The sequence below is a fragment of the Bombus flavifrons genome, chromosome 1 (assembly GCF_040668555.2).
Source record: "Bombus flavifrons isolate JBK064 chromosome 1, iyBomFlav1_principal, whole genome shotgun sequence".
Lineage (NCBI taxonomy): Eukaryota > Metazoa > Arthropoda > Insecta > Hymenoptera > Apidae > Bombus > Bombus flavifrons.
The window spans coordinates 3,957,009-3,968,360 of NC_138442.1; the positions used below are offsets into that span (position 1 = coordinate 3,957,009).

General features: G+C 29.4%; 1 protein-coding gene across 3 annotated transcripts in view; it reads right to left on the bottom strand.

The window, feature by feature from the left end:
• The window catches only part of LOC138186191 (uncharacterized), a 147,072-nt gene extending 136,227 nt beyond the window's left edge, over window positions 1-10,845 (bottom strand). For all 3 annotated transcript variants that reach the window (XM_069125804.1, XM_069125798.1, XM_069125789.1), the window contains exon 1: window positions 10,502-10,845. The gene's annotated coding sequence lies outside the window, so the exon portion shown is untranslated. The remainder of the gene's footprint in view (window positions 1-10,501) is intronic.
• Between the last annotated feature and the right edge of the window lie 507 nt (window positions 10,846-11,352).

Genomic DNA, 11,352 nt, shown 5'->3' on the forward strand with positions numbered 1-11,352 from the left:
TTGGTATGCGAGGAAATAAAACGTTTGTCGTATAATAAAACGTCGATCATGTTTAAAAGCTTTTTCCGAAACGAGCTTACTTTCCAGCAAATAAAATATCACACGTTTCCAATAGTGAGAACGAAATGAAAAATTTTCCCCTGTTTTTATACTCAATTTCGACATTTTCACGACTTCCACGCGAACATACAACGTATATATGTAATTTATCAACCACGACGATTCGTCATTGGGATTGCTTTGAAAAAGAAGTGGAGGAAACTACAATTATTATTCATTGTTATCTAAAAAAAAAAAAATTTAAACATATCTTCTCGAAAATTGATACTTTCTAAATTAATCCACTTTTATCGTACGTGATTAATATGCGAAACTACATGCTCCGAATAAACCATCGATCATTCTGAACAAACATCGAAGTCCAAATGGAATTAGAAACTAATACGCGATTATGATTAATGCCACTAAATATGATGCAATTCGAGGAAACCCATATTATCTAATTAAGTCACGCATAACTTTATGATGGATTACATTTATAACTAATTTATATTAACTACGATCATTTTTAATTCCACTCAAACGTAGCATTATGCAAAAAATTCACTTTATATTTTACAAGAATTTTCATCTTATATTCTACTATTTCAAAAGCGACATGTAGCAGAATTTTGGCTAACGTCGGGTGTAACGACATGGCAAGCAAACGAAAGCAGCACAATAAACAAACATCGTTGTACATATAGTTACTATGTATATGGTATTACTTTAAATTCTTGAAAATATTTTTCGAACAGCAAGTGAAGAATTTCTCTGGATGGGAATTTTCGCGCGACACTGTACCACAAGATTCCAATCGTATAAACATGCCACACCTTCGCACACTATTTCCAGCTATATACAAATATTTGAGTTTAAGTATCGGTATTGGATTCTGCGATATCTATCAAGAAGAAATTTTCTTTATAAATAAAACGTATGTGTATGTGTTTGCACGTTTAAATAGGTATTATACCTAAAAATGTAAATAAAAGTATGCAGAAAAAAACGAATATCTGCAGGGAAATCTGAAATACGCGGTAATTGAGGATACGCTGCAACGATAAAATTGTAATGATCTATAAACATTTTTCCTGTATTAGCCATAAGTAATTAATAATAAACCTTTATCAGTTAAAATAAATTTATAATTCCATGTTATATTTATAGTTCCATATCACATGATGGGAGCATATGCAAACTTGCTGCAGAACTACTGTTCCATTTTTTGTTAATTTTTCAGTAACTGCTTTTAAAAATCAGAATATCATTTCAAAATTACATTTAATTTCGGCTATATTCGTTAAATTTTTTTCAGCTAATAGCTCTCTCGAAACAGCTAATAACTAATAATAAATAAATAATAAAATAATAAATAATTTGCTTAATCTGATAATTTGTATGTTTCAGTAAATTCCAACATGCAGTACATATACTTTTGCATGATCTGTTAGAAAAATCATGCGAAATATGCAAAACTATGTGAAATAAATAAGTGGTTAAAATCTGCTGAGGGTAAAATTTCATCTTATTACTAATCTTCCATAAAAGTATGTTTGTGCATAAATAGACGTACAGAATGTATTTGGAAACTTGCAGCAGGTAGTAAGATTCATATAATGGTAATCCCTACATAACGAACCAGCTAGATACAGCAATTAAAAACAAATTTGTCGAATGAATCAACGTTGTTTCTCAACAAGACAAACACGCTACATCTCGTGCATTGATGAAGAGCCAACAAGGATTTTCGATCTTTGGCTTCAGCGAATCTATTCACTGAACGTAATACAGCTCGACTATCGTTCATCCTTGTTTTTGCTAAACTTCAGTAGCCACTGGATACTTACGATGTACACTGAATATCTCAAAAAACTATTTAGAAAAATGTACTATGAAAAAGCGGGCCTCGAAGAAAGAGAATCTTGAAAAAAGTATTTAAGCTATCCGACACAAAATAAAAAATCACGGAAATGAGATATTGATTATACCAAACGAATTCCTTAAGGATGTTTATTTAACATAAGAATTTCGTTATTGTTATCACTTTTATTATACTTTACACAATCATCCGCGAATATTAATTAAATTTACGCAATAAAGACATCGGTTTACTTCGATATTCTACAGTATTAAGCTACCAGTTACCAAAGAAGTAAAGAGCTCACATACATGAAAACGCCGAAATTGATCATTTCTTTAGCTATTTATATATATTATTGGGTTGGCAACTAAGTGATTGCGGATTTTGTCATTAGGTGGTATTGACAAAATCCGCAATCACTTATTTGTAAAACCAATATATGTTAGGTAATTTCTTTAATAGCTTTTCGGACGCTGAGAACAATCTTACGAAAGGAATTCACCGCGTAATAAAGTTATAGAAGAATCATCGATATTTACTAAGGACAGAGAAATTATACGCGATCGTAAGCATTCGGTTCGTCCACCTCTTGTTACGGAGGAGTTGAAGAACGTGTCTGCGATTTCGTTGCAAATGATAAACACATCGAACGAACCAGATTGCCATTTTTTGCAAAACTTGAGTTGTTTGGTCGATAACGCTTCGCAAGAAACGATGATTTAAGAAACTACGTAAGACAATGGTTGTATGAACTGACGAGTGTATGACAAAGATATACAAAAACTCATATAACGTTAGAATGAGTGTTCAAATAGGGCTGATAATTGTATTGGAAAATAACTTAGTACATACACTAAAGTTACAAATAAATAAAATGCATTTTGAAAATAGAAATTTGCGTTCTTGTTGTTTCAAAACGGGTATCATTTTCTGAAAGACCTTTGAGATACTAAAAATAGCTAATGAATTAAGAATTCTGCACGAGCATGTTATTTATAAGATTGCCATAAATTTCGTTGAAAATTTCCTAATAAACGCTCCGATATTACGCAACATATGAAGAAGGCATATATACCGGGTGTGACGACATAAAAGATAAAATTATGAACAGCCATACATTTAATGAAGATGACTGCGCGAATAAACTGAACATTCTAATTCGCCCTGTATAGAAAATTTAATCTTCCGCTTGTAATGGCGCAAATGCATCAACAATACATTTATAAGTTTGTATTTACACGTTTACTAGGGATATTTAACCCGAGCGGAAGCAAAATTGATAACAAAAGATTAGCCTCGATTACCCATACACATTATGAATCGTTAATTCCTCGATCATGGTTCCACAGTCATTAAAATGCGCGCAAAGTTACAGCTAAAATATTAATAACACGTACTAAATATACAGCCGAGTGATTAAAACCTTTGGGTTTATTAATAATTCAACAGAGATACGTCATTAACGTAATAATTTTATAATAGCATTCATCCAAATCCTACGGTCGTGTGTGTTTTCTCTTTTTACGTTCAAGTATTATTATTAAGTATAATTAGCACAATACAATAGGAAAAGAGCGCATCTAACGAGCTAACAGCACAATAAACGAAGAGGATGTAAAATCGTGTTAAAGAATTACACGTATCGTCATCAACGAATCAGTGTGATCAACAAAAATGATCGAAAAACACACATGGACCAGCTTATTATATAGAACACTAATTTCTCAACAATATTTCTATTTCAGAATATATTTACATTATTTATTCGTTAGTAAGTTGATAATATTAAATTTCTTTAAATCTAAACCCAGACTAGCAATATAATCGTCTTTTAGACGCGTTTGTCTGGAAGTAATTATGATTTATCTGCAAGTAATTTATATTAATATTCCAATAATTTTTCTTGAGATAGCAATAAATGCTTGAGCTATGTTTGTAATCGGTTTAAGCAGAAAGACAAGTATCGATTGACTGACAAATTTGTAGTATAATAAGATTTTCTCAATGTAATCTAAAAAACGAAGTCAAAGAAACAATGTAACACACAAACTAATATAAAAATTACCGACGAAACCTTTCTTGATATCGATTTTCATAACTCGTGTGCACGATCATTTTACCAATAAAAAACCAATAAAACCAAAAAAAAGGATTAATAATTGACAATTGAAGTCCCACAAACTAAAAAACTGAAGAATTAGATAATTCTCAATCGCTCAACAGGAATTCAAAATAAAAATACTACGTCATAATATTAGGTTGGCAACTAAGTGATTGTGGATTTTATCATTAGGTGGTATTGACAAAATCCGCAATCACTTAGTTGCCAATCCAATATATTCGATTTGGATAAAAATGTATGTTCTATACGTATATTAAAAATTAATAGGTACATTGTGCAAAGAGCTAAGAAACATAGTGGTGCAGGTTAATCCACTGTTATCATTAATAAAATAGCGTTCTGCGTTTGTTATTACAAAAATGTAATTATATCTTTCGAACTATGGAAACGTATCCCGCCAAAGAATAGCGTTGTAATTTAATTAATTACGAAACTTTCATACTAAAATGGTGCCTGGTGAGATGATGATTTTAAAAGTTGAAATACTAACTGACTGAAGTAATTAAATTAAAGTGCTCGATATCTTGACCTACACCGCTATAATATTCAACTCGTGTTATGCACCCTAATACCTTGATTTAATTAGAAACAAATTTGTAAAATAATGCAAAATTTAAAATATTCAATGTTGGAAACTTAAATACCCAACCGAATAAGTATCTGATACCGAAACAACAAAAATTTCGTACGAGCAAATTTTACCCCGCACTTTTAACCTGCGCTGGACAAATCAAATATTAATTGAACTTGAGTCACAACGCGTACATACTGGGCGAGCCCCGAATTAAATTCCGTGGAAAAAGGAAGCGAACTACGGTGAAATTTTATCCCCACACACCTTCAACTTGTTTCCACTGTCCGAATCGTCCCGTTTACGAGTTGCATCGTGAATTCCACGTGCCAATCCGCATTCGTTTGAAACAGTGATACACTTTCGTGAATAATATATAACCGTACGCTGCGCTGCAACACGCATGTTTGCGTAGACGGCGATAAGCATAAAAGCAAGTTTGATACGAGTGATGTTGGTAATCAATCGGAAATTGCTAACAAAGTTTCAATGGGAATGTAAGGTGCGCCGAATCGAAACCGAAACATTTCTCTGCTCGTATCAGAATACGTTGAACGTTTCTAACCGGAATGTTCTTAGCTTAACGACGCGAAAAATGATTAATTAAAACTAGTAATCAAAGTTATTAATTGAATGATTTCTCCGCAAGCAAAAACACGATAAGTGAAATTTCCTATTTTTTTAAGCGGGCAATTTTAAAATCCACTACGTTATCGATCTATCTCATATTAGCAAAATTATTTGTACGTAGTACTTCACTTTCGAGTTAAATATATGTTCCTTTCAAAGTTTTCAAAATATTGTTCGCTATAGTATTACGATATTAAATATATCGAAATATTATCCGCCTTAATCGCTAATCACACCTTTGGCTTCTATAAAACTTCTTCAATTTGTCAACTATTTTTAGAAGACTTAGAATCTTGGCTCTGACAGCCTATTTTAATTTTCTTGTAGGCTATTTTAACGATAAATAAATAATATGTATTCTATTACAAAGGAGTGATACTACGAGTAAAATTTTAAAAAGTGTGACCTATTTACACAGCTTAATTTCGCTTTTTTTTTTTTTGTATCGTGAAAAATAAGAGAATAATTCAAAAAATAATTAAGTAAGACACTCTGTACAATATAATATAATTGAATTAATAGGCTTTTTGAATATGATTTAAAAAATAAAAAATACTAACTAACTGCTGTATTTAAACTATTTGGTACTAACATAATAACATGTGTATTGCATTATTAAGATAATAATGTAAAGTTGTAAGCGTCTTAAGATAAAATCTAGAGATGCATAAATTTTCATCAATCAAAAACAAATCTGTCTGTAAGAATTCCATTTATTTATTATTTTTTATATAATGCTGCATATGTATATTATATTTTGTATATTATTATTTATTTTTAATATTACTCTGTTATTATTTTTTAATATTTATTTAAATCGCAACCGAGAATTTAATTTTCTAATTGAAACGTTATTTTCTCCAAGGATACAACATAAATCACAAGTAACAATACGCGATTCCTTTTCATTTAACTTAACAAACCAATTACTATTTTAAATTACTTTCACGATGAAATTATACAAACATTTAATTTTCAACCTCTTCATAGACGATGGGAATTATTTTTCCTGTTAATTAAATTCACATATATAAATAATACAAAAATATATTTCTATTTCTGCAGCTTGATCCAGTGAATACAGCCAGCGGAAATCGTAGCACCTACTACATACATCCTCCCATTAATAAGGGATGATACAAAGAAGAGATACATTGATTTCTGTTTAAAAAAAATGTCTACTAAAAGGATATTATGTAGTTAACTGTATTCTATTTAATATCTCGTGTACTGGAATGTTTGTTTTGTCACAAAAATATAAATTGTATTCATAAAAGTTATATATATATATTATGAATAGAATTTATATTTTTGTGACAAAATTAAAATTCCAATACACAAAGTATGAAATAGAACACAGTTACCTACATATATACTATATATGTATATTACTATATATATTACTACATAATATTACTATATATAATTATATATAATGTATATATGTATAATTAATATATAATGTCTAGTATATACTATTTATTATAAGTGATTAAATAAGATTAATGATATATTATGTATATAAATTGATTTTCTTCTTAATTTTTGACTTTTCACAAGATCCATAAAAAACGCTATTACTTTCTTACCTATACGACACTGATAAAATACAACAGAGTATAGTAATGGCTGAAGCAAAAAAAATGTTGAGAGTCGTAGACACATAAATATATAGTTTTTAACACGGGGTTATAGAAAATTCAACAAAGCTCACTTAACTGTACGCAAGAAGCTGTGAATCAATATGAGAAGAGTTAGTGCGCGTGAAATTGGGAATCAAAATACGTATGTTCTACGTAATCCTTTAAATGAATCGACGAAAATTTATTTTGCAACAAATAATAAAAGAAACACGATTGTTTCGGATCATATATTAACGCGTGTAGAATAAATATTTTGTAATAAATGTACTTTCTTTCTTTTTTTATTTACAGGAAAATTTACCAAAAACCTTAACGCTCGTATAAAATATCTTATGTTCTATGTATTTCTTATTTGAGACCAATTTGTAGACAAGTTGATATTCGAAATTAGAACTTGGTGTTCAAAATATTATTACTGGTATATCTAACTCTTATACACATAAATATTTTCCAACAAGTACAATTTAAAAAAGAATATGTAAAACGACTACTGAATATGAAATTTTGTTACTTGGATTATTTTTTCGTTACTTTGTTACAAGTTGAAATTTTGTTATTTTTGTTGCGAATAAAACATTCGATATAAGGTATATGTTTTCTATAGTAAACGTATTCTTATAAAAGTTTTCATAAGAACGCATTACGAAAATATTAGTATCTACATAAATAAATGAATAATTTTTCATCGGATGTTCCTAATTCCTTAAAACATTTCAAACCCAACAAATTATTTGTATTACAAAATCTCCAAGATATTTACTTCAATTTGCAATTTATATAAGCTATAACTCTATTTATTTTAGATTAGTTTGAACTCGTTTCTGAATTTGTTAATTTTAAAACGTGCATAGTCTCACCATTACGTAGAAGCTATGACAAATTTAAATTGTCTATTTGATCCAAGATATTGCGTGTACAAAATACTGAAAAAATATTAAAAAATCTATTCATGACATTGTGTATAAAAAATAGCTTATGAAAATATGAAATTCCCTTTTATCTTTGCTACAAACATTTATGATAAAAAATACTGAGAAAGTAGCATAACCATCTTTTGTAATAAAATATATAGACAAATAAAACTAATACAATTATTTATAATAACCTTTCGGTATTGAAACTATAAATTACATATTTATTGATATATAGAAAATTTATCTATATTGAAATTATATCGAAGTGATATTAGCTATTAACATTAATATTCATAAAGAATATTGATATTATCAAGTAATAACATCTGAATTACTGCAAAATTATATTTGAATTATCGTAAATTAATATTTTGAATTAGATATTACTATCCAATACTAATACATAAAAAAGCAACTATTCTATGTAATTCTTACAATTAAGGTTCTTTAGATTTTATAGTTACCGCAGGCTACTTGCCGTAACTAAAACAGGATAATTAAGATCCTGAAAACTGTTTAACATTCAACAAAATCTCTGAAGTGTTACTTTGAAGGATTTTTCAGATTAGATCTATCTTTCAACCAAGTACATAATAAGGTTTTATTTTCCCATATTCATATAAAATTTTTCTTTACAATATATTATAGGAACTTTTGTATATCATATGTTCTCATAATAACTTAAAATTAACACGAATTTTTTCTTGCCATTGTATTCTCCCAATTATCGTCTAAATAGTTTTTAATTTTATTGTGTAGAAACAACTATTTCTTACTTACCAAATGTGGTATATAAATAATAGAATAAACATAATGTAGCGGTTTCAGTTTATTTAAAAAATAAAAGTAAGATAATAAATCTGTATTAATTATATCTACTAACATAATAAAACTTGTCACAAAAATACTAAAAATTATACTATTCTATTCAACATATATATAGTAATATGTATATGATACGATCTAATAAAATAGAAAACTGATTGAACAATAATTAGAATGATTCATCCAATTTCTCAATAATTTCCATTAAACTATTAAATGATGAATTTCACTCTGTTCAGTACCACCATATTAAATGTGGAGCATCAACCTCATTTCCAGCATTTAATTAATTCACCAAAATTATCTAGAAATCTAATGAACTTCTAATTATAGGTATCCTAATTACGGCGCATTATTGTGCGTCATTTCTTTACGATATAATAAATGTTCGTCCATTACACTAAACATTAAATTGTCCATTATAGAAATTTCTATCTGACTTCAACTTTAAAGTCAATATGTTGAAAATACTTTTAATTTTTAAATAAAGCTTATCCAATTACAGTGTAGAATTTTTAAAATTGAGACTTCACAAGCAAATGAATCAAAAGGATTTTTATATGGCTCAAGAAGGGACATCGAGAGCACCTGTTTGCACGTGATTAAAAAGTCTGCAAGCATCTTTATTTCCTATTTAATTATTTCAATTACATGATATGAACAAAATTGTTAAGCAAAAATTAAATAAAGCTACATTGATTTTGATTACGATTTTTAATATTTGTAATTAATATTTGTAGTTTTCAGTCATTTCTTCTTTAATTAATAATCTATTATAATTTCGTTTATATTTTTATAAGTCATTCAAAATTCATGATATATTTTAAATATAAGATTCATGAATTTTCTCCCCATATATTGTTACTTACCAAAGTATTAATTATAATTCCATTTATACTTTTCCAATCTTTATAATTCGTTTTATAAAATATTTCAAATAATATATAAATAGAAAATCTTCACACATCTCTAATTCCTCTTTGTTTAAAAATACTTTTCAACAACATTTTAAATGAATGGAACACGGTTGATAATTATGCACGAGGTCGGCAAGATCGTTCGATTAAATTAAAATTTGTCCTGGCTACTCTTGCCATTCATTAGGTGGTATACACATATGTACATAAGTATGTCAGCAGTATGTTGATTTCCGTTGTCACAATGTATATAATCAAAAATTGCTATCTGAACTGCACGCACGATAAGTGAAACTAATAAATTAAAAATAATATAAAATTTTTTATGTATTTTCTACGATGTATAACATTCTATGATTTTATCAGATACTATGTAAATAATAAGCAATATTATTAAATGAAAACTGTCACATAATTTTTTATGACTAGAATACAGCCTTTATTTCGTGTTTTTAATAAAAATGATATCACCTGTATTCCAATTAGAATTATTTCAATTTTTAAACGTACGAAATTATAACAGTGATTCGTGCAAGAAAATTTATCCAACAATTTCTAATCACAAGGAAAATATTTTTAAAACAAATTCCAATCGATATTTACACTTAACCTACTAAAATCGCAAAGGAGAATCAATTTCTAATTCTAAAATATCAAAGAGAATTATTAATCGATTCGAATGACAGGAGATTAAAAAATGAAACAAGAGGATACAAAATAAGCTAGAAGTCCAAAGAAAATACAGAAAGTTGGTTTGATCGGAAGGTTAAATCAACTATGGACATCCGAATCGTGACACACATGTACGAATCCACGAGACAACCTTTCGTCCTCGTATATCGGTTAATCGTGACAGAAATTGAACTGCCAAGTACATTAACCTTTATATGAAAGTGTTTGGCACGAGTTCGAATTACGTCCCGGTAATCACATTTCGCAGAATGACATCGACAAATAAAATTCAAAAATTACTCACGATTACGCAGCAACACTCTCCAGCTGGCCCGCATTTCCCGTGTTCAATCGGTGTACCGGCATCTTTTTGACAGTCGTCGTTACTCGTGATCTTTTAGCTCATTGCTTCATCGCGATCGCATTGACGGTCGCCTCGTCGTAAACAAAAAATATAACAACACCGACAAGCGACGATTCACCGGAACCGGAGACCTTGTTCCCTACGAATTGACGCGAACGAACCCGCGCGAAGAAACACAACCGAATGCGAAAGCGGACGTACTAGGACAACGTCCTCAACTTGCCTGTCGTTGAGGGCGCCGCGACGCTTATCGCGTTGTAAACGGTCGCCCACTGGCGCACACTCCTAGGGCGAGTGCATCGATCGAAGCACCCTCTACTACCCAGCTTCCTTATTGGTCGATCATCGATGCGCGCGCAACTATGAACGTGAGATATTTTTTACGCATGCGTACTCACGCGGGGGGAAAAAGGGCGCGGAAGCACCCTCGCGCGATATATTTTTAACTTTTATATTTTATCCATTGAATCATGTCAAATCAGTCGATAATTTATATTGATGTAAGAAAAAGAAATGAGAAATCTATTTTCAAATAGTAAAAAGAGGATGTTCCACAGTTATTAACGAAAAGTTTAGTTATACTCTATCCGATTAAATGATAACATGGCACGAAGATAAAGAATTATTACAATAATTTAAACAATCAGGTTTAAAACAATACGCTATTTTAATGCTTCGTATTTATGTATTTGTGCATATATGTAATAAACTGGATTTTGATAAATGATATAATGAAACAAAGAAGTATAATGTTAAATAATAGCTTAATTTAACTATTGTACGTACACAGT